The sequence below is a fragment of the Nycticebus coucang genome, chromosome 1 (genome assembly GCF_027406575.1).
Source record: "Nycticebus coucang isolate mNycCou1 chromosome 1, mNycCou1.pri, whole genome shotgun sequence".
In the NCBI taxonomy this organism is placed as follows: Eukaryota; Metazoa; Chordata; class Mammalia; order Primates; family Lorisidae; genus Nycticebus; species Nycticebus coucang.
In genome coordinates, this window is record NC_069780.1 from 68,543,345 (window position 1) to 68,559,594 (window position 16,250).

General features: G+C 36.8%; 1 protein-coding gene across 4 annotated transcripts in view; it reads right to left on the reverse strand.

The window, feature by feature from the left end:
• Nucleotides 1-16,250, reverse strand: part of INPP4B (inositol polyphosphate-4-phosphatase type II B) — an 881,338-nt gene that overhangs the window by 417,669 nt on the left and 447,419 nt on the right. For all 4 annotated transcript variants that reach the window (XM_053582182.1, XM_053582180.1, XM_053582181.1 and 1 more), the window contains one exon: nt 3,682-3,735. The gene's annotated coding sequence lies outside the window, so the exon portion shown is untranslated. The remainder of the gene's footprint in view (nt 1-3,681; nt 3,736-16,250) is intronic.

Below are 16,250 nucleotides of genomic sequence, written 5' to 3' on the forward strand. Positions count from 1 at the left end.
CGTGTGGCTTGACTTTCTGGCTCTGTTTCCACAGATAGCAAATAAACGAGAGACTGAAAACAAAACAAAAAAAAGTCAAAGGTGATAAGATAATGATGTGTATCCAAGGAAATACAGTCTCATGGAGGACTTGATCCTTCATATGAATGTAGGAAATGTGTGCATTGAAAATGTGGGGGTAGGTAAAAGGAAGGAATCAGAGAGACAGGAAGAATGAGAAAGGCACTAGGGAAGAGAACACTGACAATGGGGAACACTGGAAATGTAAAGGGCTCGGAAATGCAAAATAACAAAGAGCTCAGAATGTGCAATAGACATAAACAATAGCAAGCTGGCTAACCTGAGAGGAGCAGAGCAGGAGGAAGCAACAGGATGTAGCTTATCACTGAATGATGTAATTCATAGGGTGGTGTAACTAGTCTTGCTCTGCAGGCTAGATATGGTGTTTGTGAGCCAGGGAAGGAGACAATTTGGGCACAGTTTGCTTCCTTGCACCGTTCATAGCTCACTCAATCAATCAAATGTTAAATGAGCATCTACCACACTTAGCAGCATGAAAAGTGCTGTGAACAATTCAAAAATTATATGTAATATGGAACTATGCTTCAAAGTGGGGTTTATACTCTGGATAGCAGAATCCAAAAATCCATCTACAAAAAAACCCCACATGATTTGAATAAAAGGATTAATAAATCTGCCTTTGAGTCTTTGCCTCCAGAGTACAAAATCAATAGGCACTTTCTCAATGTTTTGTATTTACGATATTCTCTGCTACATATTATATATTTTCAAGGTTAATCTTCTTTCTTCTTTTACTTCATTCTCTCTCCTTCCTTTCTAAAACTTAACATAATTTCTAGACCTGCCACTACACACCAGTTACTATGTAAATCAAGAAGAAAAAAGGTAGAAACCATGTTGAAAAATGGGACTGGAAAATCTCATTTTACAGATGCGTAAACTGAGATTAAAAATAGCTTCAAAATTTGGCCAGGGTCACACAGGAAACAGATTAGGGAGCTAGGATTAAATCTTGGCTTCAAAATTTTAACTCATTAACTATTATGTGAGTTGTATTTAACTCACACTAGTTTTGAGTCTGGGACCTTGTAAAGCTGTGAAACTTCTATGTAGGAAAAATTGTGTCCTGACCTTGAGCACAGCTCACTTTCTGCTTGAGAGACCTGGAGTCTCAAGAACGGCTTGTAAGTTGTGTATATGCAGCAGGGCAGAGAACTGACCTCCAAGAGAGAATGTGTACGTGAGGTGGCAGTAAAGATGCTTTGGTTCCAAAGGTCTCTTGATGCTGGAGGCAAAGGTTATGCTCAAGGTCTGCAGTTTTGCAAAAACAAAGGTGGAGACTGTCCCTATCAGTGCTGATGTCTGATAAGCAGCTTTTGTCTACTTCTTCCTGTTTTAAGATAATAAATACAGACCTGAGGTTTGCTCAAGAGGACTCCTCCCTGAGCTCCACAGTCCTCCAGCACAGACTGTGTACCAAGCCTCTTCATTCCTTCATCCACCAAAACCCCTTCACCACTGCTAATTGTTTTTGTTGTCAATGGGCACGTCTCCCCCACCTCCCTTACCCTCCCACAGCAGCCTGCCGAGGTGCACCACATATGCTCACCTGTGTTTTCTGATTACCATAACTTCTAACTGAGCATTTTGCCTTGAATGTTTTCCTGGAAGTTCTTTGAACAAAATCAATACAATAGCGGTGGTGGTGTGACATTGTTGTACATACTTGTACATACTAAGGGGGTATGTCGTGAGTCACATACAACTCAAACTCACGTGGTGTGAAGTGGAAAAACTGATTATATGCCACATGAGTTGCATATAACTTATGCACAGAAAACAATACAAAATAAACAAATTTTTCATTAAATTAGAATGGATCACTTTGGTTTCCAAATTTTTATTCTATGTATTCTCATAATAAAACACCAAGGGAAAAAAATTACTTTCTTAGTGTGGCAGTCAATGTGTTAAAAGCATTGTTTTACACTGAGAAAATACAATCTCTGAAAAATCACAATTTATAGAGGTTAAAAGACTCCTCATTTGGTTGAGGAAATTCTTCTTGAAAGAAGAAAAGTAAAGTTTGCTTTGGTCTCAGAAAACATGTTCCCTAGAGGCCGAGTCATCTCAGATGACGATTATTCAATCTGGTTGGAATATTATCATTTCTGTCTTTCTTCCTACTTACATGCATTTGTGTTGATCTTTCATCTTTTCTTTTTTTACAAATCCATTTTCAATTAAGATTTCTAATTAGATCCCAAGTTTGAGACACACGGCTTGTAGAAAGCAAATGGTGAGAGCAGTAATTAAAAAGCAGCTGTCTCTTGTCTGAGGAGGAAACAATTGCTTTGTCTTTAAGTTATGAAATCCTAGGAAAATTTTTTTTTCTTTTTTAATAACAGCCAACTTAATCGAAAGATGCTGAATATATCTAAAGAAGTCAATGCCCTCTTTAATATGCATGCTGAAAACCTCTCCTCTCTAATAAGTATAGGTCAACTCTTATACCCAGGGTCCTTGCGCTTTTATTGCTGGAAACACAAAATCTCCATATTTTATATCAGATCAAATTACCCTTTAGAGTACCAAAGTAGGTACTACCCCAAGTCATTTGCCACACTTTAAGTCTTTTTCAGGAACTCAAATTATGAAAATGTTACAAGTCAAAGAGAATAAGCATTTTCAATGGTAAGACATGGTTCAGATTAGTTGAGGTGCAAACAGTATTTTTTTTGGGGGGGGGTTCTCTGTTTGACTTAAGAGAACCAATGACTAATGCTGATATTGAAAATTATTTAATAAGCTCTTATTCCAGTTTTCCTTATTGGTCCCTAAGGCTGTATTTTCACACATAAACCACAATCAGGATTTGAAGCAATTAACCACATAATTCAGGTCAAGAAAAACCTGCGAGAGAAAACTGAAGCAAACATATTTTTTTTCTGGCTTGTATTATCTAGATTCAAGAAAATTACCTAACGTAGTTTAATGTACATAGCTATAAAATAGGTCAAGTTACCTAAATCAGTCCAGTCTCAGGTGTAAAAGAAAATTCATATTTCCAAGAGAGAAACGTTTGAAACATTTCCCAGTATAACCCTGGAAATAGCTTTGGGAAATACAAACTGAAATAAAGAGAAATACCCTCTGTTTACCCAATCCACAGTAAATTGTTCCCTTGTCTTCCAATATTTTCCCCACAGAATTCTACTACTTTTCTTAATAGCATTTATTAAAACTTGTACTCATATTTTGGATCTGCTTATTTATTTTATGTGTCCTCTATTGGACCATACGTGCCATGAAAGCAGGAATGACCATAGCTGCTTTGCCCAATTCTGTAAAAATTAACTTATAGATAAGTTTTCCCATATAATAGGCCATTAATGAATATGTATTTATTTAATAATAGGTAATAATAATTTGTCCAATTTCTTTACATTTCTGTCTAGGTCTGGCCTAACTGAAACCCTCAAAATTAGTTTAATGTACAATGAAAATTAATTTCTTTTTAGGATATGGTCAGCTATGTATAACATGAAGTCATTTGTATTCTAAAACACCAAACTGGAATTATCATGAAATATTTTGTTAGTAAGCTCTAATTAATAATCTGTTTAAAAGAATGTTATGGGTTGAGAATGAGTCTTATACCTGATTTATGTTGTTTTCCTCAACAGTTCTCTTTGTTTTTCTGTTTTCAGGGCTCTGCAAAGGACCAAAAGATACAATGTTAGGAGTCAATGTTTCGCTGGAAATTTTTTTACTAAAACACCCCTAGATAAAATATTTAATATACTTATAATGCTCATCGTTACAAACTTGGGGACTTAGCATCAGCACAAGATTCACAGAACATACAAGTAGCTATTTCTTATTTTTCTTCCAAAGTAATCTGTTTCATTCAGCTCACAAACTCCACTAGAAGAAATAACAGTTGATCCTTATTTACTGCTTATATATGCCAAGCATTATGCTATGCTAAGCACTATTCTGAATTATATAGATTAATTTATTTATTCCTTGCATGTATAGCCACTGGACACAAAAGGGTTAACGCAGCAGGCCTGGGTCACTCAAAACTGCGCAGTCTCCCCTCCAAATACCCTCTCAGCTCTTGAATAGGCTGCCCGATGAGGGTATTTTAGTACACATGAGTCCTTTGGCTTTGCTGTTCCAGTTTGATCAGATACGTTTATTCTCAAATGTAATTTAGGAGGGTGATTGGTGGGATTACACCTGCGGTGCATCTTACAAGGATACATGTGAAAATTAGTATATGTAGAATATAATTGTCTTAACACAATAACTAAGAAAATGCCAGGAAGGCTTTGTCAACCAGTGTGATGCAAATGTGTCAAACTGTATAAAGCCAGTGTATGGTGCCCCATGATCGCATTAATGTACACAGCTATGATTTAATAATCAGAAAAAATAAAATAAAATATAATTTAAGGTAAAGTTTTTCTCTGGAGGGAAGGAGACCTGGAGTCTGAGTAACTGAGGTCAATTAACCAGTGCTGCTGCTCATGTGACTGACAGCCAGTGATGTGAGACTTGAGGGAGCAAAGTTCAGCTGAGCTTCCCTGGTCCCCTCACTTCACACATGTCCCACACTTGTTGCTGGAAGCCTTAAGCATATGGGAAGAGAATACCTGGAAATTCATTCCTAGACTTTGCCTCATGAGCTTTTCTCCTTGCTAATTTTAACCCATAGTCTTTCCCTGTTATGAAAAATGATTATGATTATACAGCTTTTTAGAGTCTTGTAAGTTCTTCCAGTGAATCATGGGAGCCTGAGGATAGTCGTGGGGCCCTGAAACAGCCACCCTGTAAAGTAGGTACTATTATCACACACATTATGGATAGAGAGTTTGGCAAAGACAGTGAGGTAACTCAGAGTCCCACATCTAGTTTAAGTATTAGTATTTGAATTTGAACCCAGTGGTCTGGTTCCAGAGTTTGGGCATTTTACCACTATGTCATATTGTTTATCAAAATATTTGTTATATATTATTGAATAAGTGTATAAAAAATGCCTCCTAATACTTTTTCCTATTTTGTTACCAGCAATAACAATTTTCAAATTGTAAATTTACTACTAATTACCAAGATGTCATTTATCTGTCAAAAAAATAATGATAACTTACTGAGCTAACATTGTCCTTTAACCACCGTACCTTATTTACAATAAAATTTTGCTCTACGAGTGTCAATATGCAGAGGTAACACAGGATTTTCTAATTCATATTATCATATATCACTCTTCACTACGTATTGTTTTTAAAATAGGAAGATGAAAATACACAAAGCAAGCTTTAAATTACACCAGGCTTCATTTAATTTGGGGAAAACAAAATACCTTATCCCAACTTGTCTTCAGATTTCTTATTTTTTTAGTGTGATAGATCCAGAGTTGCTTTTAAGATAAATAAATGCTAGAAAAGGAAATTTTCAGGCGGTGCCTGTGGCTCAGTGGGTAGGGTGCTGGCCCCATATACCAAGGGTGGCAGGTTTGAACCCGGCCCCGGCCAAACTGCAACAAAAAAATAGCCAGGCATTGTGGCAGCGGCCTGTAGTCCCAGCTACTTGGAAGGCTGAGGCAAGAGAATAGCCTAAGCCTGGGAATTGGAGGTTGCTGTGAGCTGTGACCCCACAGCACTCTACCGAGGGTGACAAAGTGAGACTCTGTCTCTTAAAAAAAAAAAAAAAGAAAAAAAGAAAAGAAAATTTTCATAAAAAGAGAAAGCATGATGGAGGGAGGAGGGTGGGGCCTTAGTGTGTGTCACACTTTATGGGGGCAAGACATGATTGCAAGAGGGACTTTACCTAACAATTGCAATCAGTGTAACCTGGCTTATTGTACCCTCAATGAATCCCCAACAATAAAAAAAAAAAAAAAAAGAGAAAGCATGAAATTAATCACTTAGCTACAACTAAAGAATTATAAACTATCTACTGATTGCTAAACACAAAACACAAAAATATAACATACCAGTTATTTAGTAAAGTCATGTTTGCTATATCAAGCTTTTTTCAGGTAGATTTTGCAAAAGAAACTGTGATCCAATTAGTCATGGCCATTAGAAGTCTGAGATAGTAGCTTTAGTATAACACTTGAACAAAATTATAATTTATCTTTTTTCTTCTTCAGATCTACTCAAAGCTAAACATTGTGCTCTGCTGTACACACAGCAGATGGCAGTGTCCTGTTCTTACCACCAAAGCAGCTTGCACATTTCCTCTGGATATTTTGAGGTATCACTACATCTGCAAAAGTGATGAGTCTACCTTGAAAATACTGTGAATGTAAAAAAGTCAACACAGTCACACATGGTCCAAGGTGTCTAAATAAGCCCTTAAATATTTTTTTAACCTACTCACAAAGCATACTGAGAAATGGCAAAACTTCATGTAGTAAAGACTAAATACATTAAATATAAACTGGATAATTGTGCAAGTGCAAAGCACCATATTTATGATATAGAAACACTTTTTTTCCCACTATAGTGTTATTCATTAATACTATTCAATACTAATGAATAACAAAACAAGCTCCCATCAAGTATTAAGAACCAATATTTACTCAAACCCACTGAGGTGTATGGTCACTGTAAATACACATCCCAAAGGGGTAATGCAAATGAAAAGCCTTATTTAATACTTATCATTACCTTCACAATACATGACCAAATACATATTGTTGTTAATTGGCATATAAAGTTTTATTTAAGTAGAAAATACAAGATCCTATTTTAAACAACTTTTGGATTTTAAATTGAATTAATTGGCTCGGCACCTGTAGCACAGTCGTTAGGGCACCAGCCACATACACTGAGGGTGGCCGGTTTGAACCTGGCCCGGGCCAGCTAAACAACAATGGCAACTGTAACAAAAAATAACCGGGAGTTGTGGCGGGCACCTGTAGTCCCAGCTACTTGGGAGGCTGAGGAAGAGAATCACCTAAGCCCAGGAGTTGGAGGTTGCTGTGAGCTGTGACACCACAACACTCTACCAAGGGTAACAAAGTACGACTCGGCCTCCAAAAAAATAAAAAATAAAAATAAAAAATAAATAAATAAATAAAATTGAGTTAATTATTATTGGTTAGTATTAAAATGTGGGACATTCTGAAAACAATTTGGAGTAAACCTTATGCCATATGGGCCGGTGCCTTCTTTGCTTCCTGTCCCTATACCTTTGTGGCCCTGAAGGTGGATTTTTATCACATCCTGTTTCATCTTTTATCCTAAAGTTCCTTTTGTGGTGGAATATTGCCAAGGTCAAAGCTGGCAATTTGTCTTTTCCATGTTGTTCATGGAAGATAGCAAAGCCTAAGCTGCCTCATGATGACTCCACATAGCCTGGGAGATTCGAGGTCATGCACCCTCCTTAGTGAGAGGTTTGCAGCTACCCTGTTTCCCCGAAAATAAGACATCCTCCAAAAATAAGACATCCTCCAAAAAATAAGACCTACTTACAGGAAAGATAAGACGTCCCCTGAAAATAAGACCTAGTGCATCTTTGGGAGCACATCTTAAAATAAGACACTGTCGGGGAAACAGGGTATTTAGCCAAAGGCAGTCACTAAGTGGGTGGAGTATAGACAAGAACAGGAGAAAACTATGCTAAACCAGGGAATTGTGGACTATGGTGTTCCTCATGGGTTCTGAAAAACCCACATATGTCCCCTAAACAGTCCAGCATTTAAATATCTACCTCACAAATGCGTATTATTTACATTCCAAAATCTATTATAAGAAATTATTTCTAAGATAGATGTACAAATTCAATCTGATCTTCAAAAGTGAGTTTTAAAAATCTTACTTTTCGGGCGGCACCTGTGGCTCAGTCGGTAAGGCGCCGGCCCCATATAACGAGGGTGGCGGGTTCAAACCCAGCCCCGGCCAAACTGCAACCAAAAAATAGCTGGGCATTGTGGTGGGCGCCTGTAGTCCCAGCTACTCGGGAGGCTGAGGCAAGAGAATCGCTCAAGCCCAGGAGTTGGAGGTTGCTGTGAGCTGTGTGAGGCCACGGCACTCTACTGAGGACCATCAAGTGAGACTCTGTCTCTACAAAAAAAAAAAATAAAAAATAAATAAAAAATAAAAAAAATCTTACTTTTCCTGCCCAATTGTCATCCTTTATTGTAAAGGCAAAGTTGAATTTAAATAACAATGACACCATTCTCAATATTCTTCAGGTCACCTGAACAACTATTAAAATATTTATGTTACAATTAATAAAATAATCCAAGCAAAGTCCTAGGATGCAAAGTAAATTAGCAGTTTTAACTTTTATATAATAATAATAAATAGAAAATAAAACTTTCAAAATAAAAATTTAACTCCTAATTGCAGGAATAATAATCCAAATCAGTACAACAGTAACAAAATCAATAAAATAATCATTAATAACTGTAAACATTTATAAAAAGCTATAGAAAGAAATAGGAGACTTTAATATATGTTTAAGTTGAGAAAGGATTTACAATATCAATATTCACTTCTGAAATAAATTTATACTTTTATTATAATTTTAATGAAAATTCTCATGGGCACAATTGTAGAGCCTATTAAAATTTTCTGAAGTTCGTTTGAAGAAAGAGTTGTGAATCATAAAGCAAATTCTGAATATTAATATTAATGAGAGGTTTTGCTTTAATGATAAAAATATATTACTGTGACCCAACATTTAACACGGAGCAAAGATGGCTTGGAAATTGTTGTATAGGCTCAGCTACTGGGAGGCTGAGGCAAGAGAATCATTGAAGCCCAAGAGTTTGAGGTTGCCGTGAGCTATGACACCACAGCACCCTAACGAGGGCAACATAGTGAGATTCTGTCTCAAAAAAAAAAAAAAAAAGAAAGAAATTGTAAATATGGGTATCCCAGAAACATCTAATTTTATGTATTCATTAATTCAACACAGCAAATGACTATTAAATATTCATGTCACTATTACAGGCAGCATGTAATGTTTGTCATGTGCCAAGCACCATGCTAGTTATTAAGGGGACAATATAATTCCTCTGGAATTTTAGTTATCATAGAAATTGATATAAATGAGCATAGGACTCTATGGATACATACAGAAAGGAACCAAAGGTACTAAAATGAGTACCACAAATTAATAAAAAAAGTTTTAATAATTAAGAAAATTGCCAAGCTTCCTTGAATAAAATTAAATATGTCCTATTAGATGTGGACATAAATTCCAAATGTATTATGCCATTAAAATGCAACATCAAATGTGGGATTTGTTACTTATACATCTTTTGTATAGTAGTTCTACTTCTGAAGGTTGTAAGTGCTAGAAATTACAAAGAAAATCCCTGGCATATTGGACTATGTAAAAAACTTCCTTAGGTTAAAAAAAATAAATAAATAAAAGCAGAAATGAAATGATCTGTTATACATCAAAATCTAATTTATACAAATACTAAATGAAACGAATATTCAAAGGATACTTCACAAGAAACAACTTATTAACGAACATATGGAAAAATGTTCAGCCTCATTGATTCTCAAGGAAATAACCATTATAAACAATGATTGACAATATTTCATCTAACAAATTGGCAAAGGAGACAGAAAAAGTCCATACTTGATGATATTTTGGGCTTTGAATACTTACATTTCCTACATCTCCAAGAGTATTTTCTAAGAACTCTCTAAAAGTGTTCCTATAATGTCCCAGAAAAGCTAAGAAGCATTCTCACCATATGTAGTTAGCAGGAGACGCTCATTTCAGAAACATCCTACTTTAACACCCACTAAACCATAACAGTCTTTAGGCAAATGACTATTAAATATTCATCGCAGTATTACAGGTATCACAGCCGGCATGTGGGAGGCATGCGATAAATGTGTGTAATGTTGCCTGGATGAATCAATGAGCATGTTTCTTCATCATCAAAATAAACAAAAGTGTGGCATTAGCTTCTCAAAAATATGTTTTCATAGTCTTTGATCTAGTAATTCTAAGTTTCTAATCTAGGGAAGTATTCTAAATACAGAAAGGAGTTGTATACACAAAGAATTACTACAACATGACTTAAGTAGAAAAAAATTAGAAGCCTCCTAAATATTCAAAAACAAATCTTTGACTATATAGTGTTAATTTGATGGAATATTAGGTCACTATGAAAAAGATGTTCTCAAAGAGCTTAAAATTCACATTTATAATGGCTTATACTAAGTATAAAAATGCTATTGTTAAAAAGTGGTGTTTAAAGTTGTATATCTCATTTATAACCACAGTGTGGTGTAGCAGGTAAGACTCAGCATAAAATCCCATCTTACTACTCTTTAATTTTATCTCAGTGGACAAGTTACTTAGCCTCTTTGAGCCTGCTTTCTCATATAAAATTAGTAACAATACAGTCTATCCCCAAATGATGTTACTTTTGATTAATCATCAAATGAGATAATTCAGTGTAAACAATACCCATCACCTAGTAAATATTCAATAGCTATAGGTATAGCTTTTTAAAAACTATTAAACAAAAACAAAACCCATGTGTCAAGGAGCTGGCAGTGATTGTATTTGTGTGGTGGATATGGCTGTCCAGAATCTTTGGAATATCTCTCTTACGTGTGGGAAATGTCCCACTTTACAAGTTCACACATCACCAAGACAGATGCCAGAAATCTCAGTCTTCCTTCCACATAGGGTGTGAGTACATGGCCTACGCTTTTATGATATCATCGTAAAGGCTTCAACTCAGCCACACAGACTCCATCTGTTTGGAGAGCTGAGACGTCTGCCAGCTCTCAGAGGCAGGGAGGCAGGGAGGCAGCGCTCTGCCCTCGGACTCAGCGTCAGCAGTATGGGTGAAGAAGCCTGTGCTAGCAGCAGCCCGTTTCGCCTGGAGCACTGTCTAGTGGGGGTTGGGACTCTTGGGAGGGTGGCCTGCATGCTGGAGCCTCTGTTCTTTAAGATTTTAGTGGACCCTATGTACTTTTGCCTTCACCAGCCTCTTCCTCTACACACATACGCACACATGCACACCCACACACACACTCTCAAGCATATGTGTACATAATCATATTTTATGACTGTATTAATATAAGGATAGATATGGTAATATAGTATAGTAAAATTTCTTTAACTAAAAATTCCTTTTTTTCCAAATTTTAGAAGTATCATGGGCTTTGGCATCGTATTTATGGGCTCAGTCCACCCTGCTGAATGTCTCCAAATGAATTCCTTTTATTTTAAACCAGCTAGAGTATATTCTAGGTTTGCAGCTAAGAAACCTAATTGTGCAGATGGCAAAACTACAACAAAAGTTTTACTTTGATCTTTTTAAAAATTCTCAAATTCTTTGAGAAAGTATGTATTACCTATTAGGGGGAAAATACTTGTACAAAGAAAACAAAGAAAATTCTGACCAATTAATGTAGTTGATAGCGTCAAATAAAAAGCCATGCATATGCAGCATCTCAAGCTAGAAAGGTCCTGCAAAGGACTGTGGAAAAAATGAAAAAATGTCATTGTGTTCAACCATCCATCTGCCATTTGAATGACCTTTGCCTCACACCCTGACGAAGTTATAATCTCCAGTGATACTGAGCTCGGTTTAGCACTATCTCAGGAAGAAAATCAAATATTTTAACTCTTGATAGACTGTGAAAAAGTTCTTCCTTATTACTGAGTCAAAATATATATTCCCGAAATGTTCTTTTCCCCCTGAATGTATCTCCAACATCTATTCTTTCTGCTTCCATTTCAGATACCGAGAATCAGCGCCTCAGAATCATTGTACAGCTCCTGCAAGTCAAAAGACTTTTGCATCTACTTCACAGGCTTGTTACTTTGATATCGTATCAGTCTCTGCTTTCCCGAGGTAACTTGTTGCTCCAAAGGAGGGATGTGAATTGCTACATCAGAGGCATGTCTGTTCTATCGCCTCTGATCATAAACTCATCACTCTTTGACTCCCATCAGAAGAATATAAAGTTACACTGGGCTATGGTTTAAAAAGAAATTTGGAGTGCAATACAAACTGCAGACATTTGTGTTTTGGAGAGGGAAATTTTTCTACTTTTAAAGTTTTTCTTTAAGTACACAGACAAAACAAAACAGTGAAAACTGCACAAAACTGGGAATCTGGCAATCTGTGTACCAATTCTCAGTCCTCGTTCTGCACCTCAATGTGATGACTTAGAAAATCAAGGTCCCTCAGATAATTTAGATAATAATATGATTTAGACACTTAACCTTTGATGACTTGATTTCCAGTAAATAATTAGATCCCTTAAGTCTTTCACTATATGAAGAAGTAAAAATCAATGAAACTGTTGATAAATGTCATTTCATTTGTATTTAAGATTTTCCTTTGACCAATGAACAGGGAAAGTATTAAGTGGGGTTGAAATCAAACGTACATTACTGTTAGTCATCTTTCTGATTGCCAGTACAGACTGGGCATTTTTTCTGCTCTTGGAAATCAACAGATCTGTATGTTCCACACTTACAGATGCTTTGATAAATGAGAGCAAAACCTTTACTTAACACTAGTTGAAAGTAATTTGTCCTGATTCACTTGTTCAAAATTTATTCATTGGGTTCTTAAATGCTATGCTAATACTAGTTTTTGTAATAGCTAACCCTGAAATCTCAGTCTCTTAGATATAAGTTATTAGCTCACTGATTCAATTTTTGACTGACAAAACCAAGAGGGTAAGGAGAAAACTCTGCTTTACAAAGTTCTTCAGAAACGCAGAGAGAGAGACCCTCTCATATTGTGGACAGGTCACTTGATCACCCTGAAAATGGACATACAATGGGGACAGAGGGAAAGAGAGAGAGAATGAATACTTCATGGGCCACGTCTGGAAGTATCCATGACTCAGCTGGGAAGCCATAACTTTACACTGGGAAGTGAACAAGGATCTCTGAGGAATAGCTGGCCATGTCCTTCACACCCTACTATAGTCACTGTAGTTAAAGATTTATGAGGCTCAATTGATCCTAGGAAGGTAGCATGCATTTGTCTATACTGACGCTAGAGATACAAAGTGGGTAAAATGAATGAACTGGTGATAAATAACAGCTTCCGTAAACTGGCATCTGAAATAGTTGGAGATGAAAGGACAGTTAGAAAAATGTGAGTATAAGCAGCAAGTACTTCAGGGAGGACAGGAAACAGGGGCTCAGAAGGAAAGTCATTCTAAATGAGCAGTGGAAATACCTTGGGGAAAAGTCAGAACAGGGAATTTCTGAGGGTGTTATTTTCATACTCAGATAATAAAAGATTAAAAAATTCCTCAAAAATGCATTCAGGACATTTTAAAATCTCTCCCTTTCCAGTCCTCTCCCTTACCAGTTTTGTTGTGTGGCCTCTGCAGATTTCCTCTATAGGAGGCAGCTTTTAGCAGGTTGCTACCTGCTGGCACTTTGCCAACCTGACAGAAGCGCCTTACATATTCCAGTAAGGATGTTCTCCCCACTTGGGATTCCTACATTGTTTATATTATAGTGGCTGTTGTGTGTTTATTTGTATATTGTTATACAAGTCTACATATTTTTGAGACAAGGTTTCCCTATGTTGCCCAGACTGTCCTCAAACTCCTGGGCTCAGGTTGTCCTCCCACCTCAGCCTCCTGAGTAGTTGAGAGTACTGCATCACACCCCTCTCAAACCTACCTCTCTTTTGGCTCTTCACACTATCATACATCCTTGTATACAGTAAGAGATGAAAATCTATATTGAGCAGTGTATGGCACACCTCTTGGGGGCAGGAAACAATTATAAGAGGGACTTCATCTAACAAATGCAATCAGTGTGACCTAATTTTTTTTTTTTTAGTGTAACCGAATTCTTTATACCCTCAATGAATTACAAACAATAAAAAAAGAAAGAAAAAGCAAAGCAAATTTATCTATTAAATTAACAGTTTTTAAGCATATGGCATACCAGAATTACTTGGGGCTAAGATTCTCAGGCAGTATAATTGGGGTAAACTGCATTTCAAACAGGCTCTCAGATGATTTGCTTTTATGAGCTTTAGGAAAAAAATAGGAGTTTAACCCTCCTGTATCTGAGGTAAAACTACTAAATCTAATTTCAGGTAAAAACATAAGGACAGTGGTTTTAATTACCTAAACACAAATTGACAGGCATTTGATGTAGCAATGGAAAGTTTAGATAGGATTGAGATCTATTTCTTAGAACAGGTAGTTATACTTCTCAAGAAAGGAGTATGTATTCCATTTTGTATGGTCTAGTACACAGGAAGTGGTAAAAGAGATGACTGTGGGTGAGCTACAAAGTAATAATGATCACACCAGCATTGCTGTTCGTGTCCTCATGAGAGTGAGGAAACAAGAGAAATAGTTAAATACGTACCTACGAGAGAAAAAGACATAAGGCAGCAATATATGGGTATCAGCTGAGTAATCATTTTAAATTAAAATAGAAAAAGTTAATAGCCTACAAAAATCCTGGTGTTTGTTTACAAAATTCCTTACTGTAAGCTCAGGATAAAGACACATTGAGGATTAAAACTACAGGCATGGCCAATAAAGGGAGAGAAAGATACCATTGTAAGCAGAAAGTACATTTTTTAATTTGTTTAAAGTGCAACCAGCGTTATCAATTTTGAAATAATAAGCTTTGAAATTTTGCTCTTTCCAGTAGCTTTTGCACCAGTCAAATGCCCAATCAAAAGCCCTAACCTGTCATTTGTTAAAAAACGATCTTTCAAAACATGGAAGGTCATACAGAACACTGACAGGGAAGCCTTCAAAATAGCCTGTCACAGCTATTTAGGAACAATGTTATCCCCCAAACAACCAGTAATATCACCTTTCAAGGAATTGAAAAGCAAATAAAAACAAATCTCCCCCACCCCCAAAAAAATCAAAGGAAAGGAGCCAGCTAGAGACTCAGCGAACCCCAGGATGCTGATTGGTCAGAGAGAGCAGTCTTTGGGACTTAAGACCTTAAAGAGGGAAAGAAGGACCATTTTAAAAGGAAGGATTTTCGGGGACACCATAAATTACCTGGCAGGTGCCTGTAGTCCCAGCTACTCAGGAGGACCACTTGAACCGAAGAGTTTGAGGTTGCTGTGAGCTATGAGTAAACGCCAGGCACTTTACTCAGGGTGACAGAGTGAGACTCTGTCTTAAAAAAGAAAAAAGAAATTGAGAACAGATCAGAATGCTTTCTCCTTAGGGAGATGGACTGAGAAAGCTATTGAGATACGGTGTTCTTCCAGAGCCTATAAAATGGGCAATAGTGACACCATCCCTTGAAAATCCATATGGCTAGAGAAAGAGATTGCAGAAACTGAGCTTATATTTAAGGAGCAAAGATACAGACTGGTATCAAAAACTCAGGACATTACTGGGTTAGTTTCAAGGCTGTGGTATCACAGTTCCCCGAAGCAGTGCTGCCCGCGTAAGACGCATTCCTTCAGATTTGCACTGAGACCAGTTGTGAGGAGCTTGCAACCAGCCATGGTGGAAGTACCACCTGGAAAACAGGCAAACTCTTCAAAGCAGGGTTTTCTGCTTTGTTTTCTAGAGATGCAGTTTGCCAGCATACCACTGCCCTAAAGGACATGATCAAGATATTTGTAGAGCTCCGACTCCAAACTGAGGAAGAATTTTAGGAGACACACTCAAGGGAATCCAAGGAGGATAATGATAAAGCCCGTCTAGGCCTAGATTAGATGTTGTCCCCATGACAAAATGCCTCTGAGATAATGTTATCCAGTTCAGGGAGGTGAAGATAAATAAGATTTGTATAAATATTACAGGCTTTAGGTTGATCCAGAAATGGAAGATTTTCATATCTCTCACTACAGGAGGCCCTATAATAAAAAATTCAGAGGAAGATGCTAGAGAAACAATTTCCCAGGCCAAAATCAAAAAGAAAGAAGGTCTTCAGAAACAGTACGGAGGAAACAAACAAACAAACAAACAAAAAAAAACAGCCAATTTAAGCAGCAGATTAAATTGTTTAATCCTCTCCTGAGCCTTCCTCCAACGTGTGAGAAAATAGCAGGGGAAATGAACATGAGAGGCAAGTCATTCTCCTATAGAAAAACATGAGGCAGAAGAAAATATTTTTACTATCCTTAAAGTAATAAAAATTACTTAAGCCCTGAAAAATGTGGACAAGGAGACCAAAAAAAGATTATCAGGCAGATATGGTCCTCACTAGACTGTTACAAGGAGAGACAGCCCTACGTGTATGAAAGAACTCAGCTC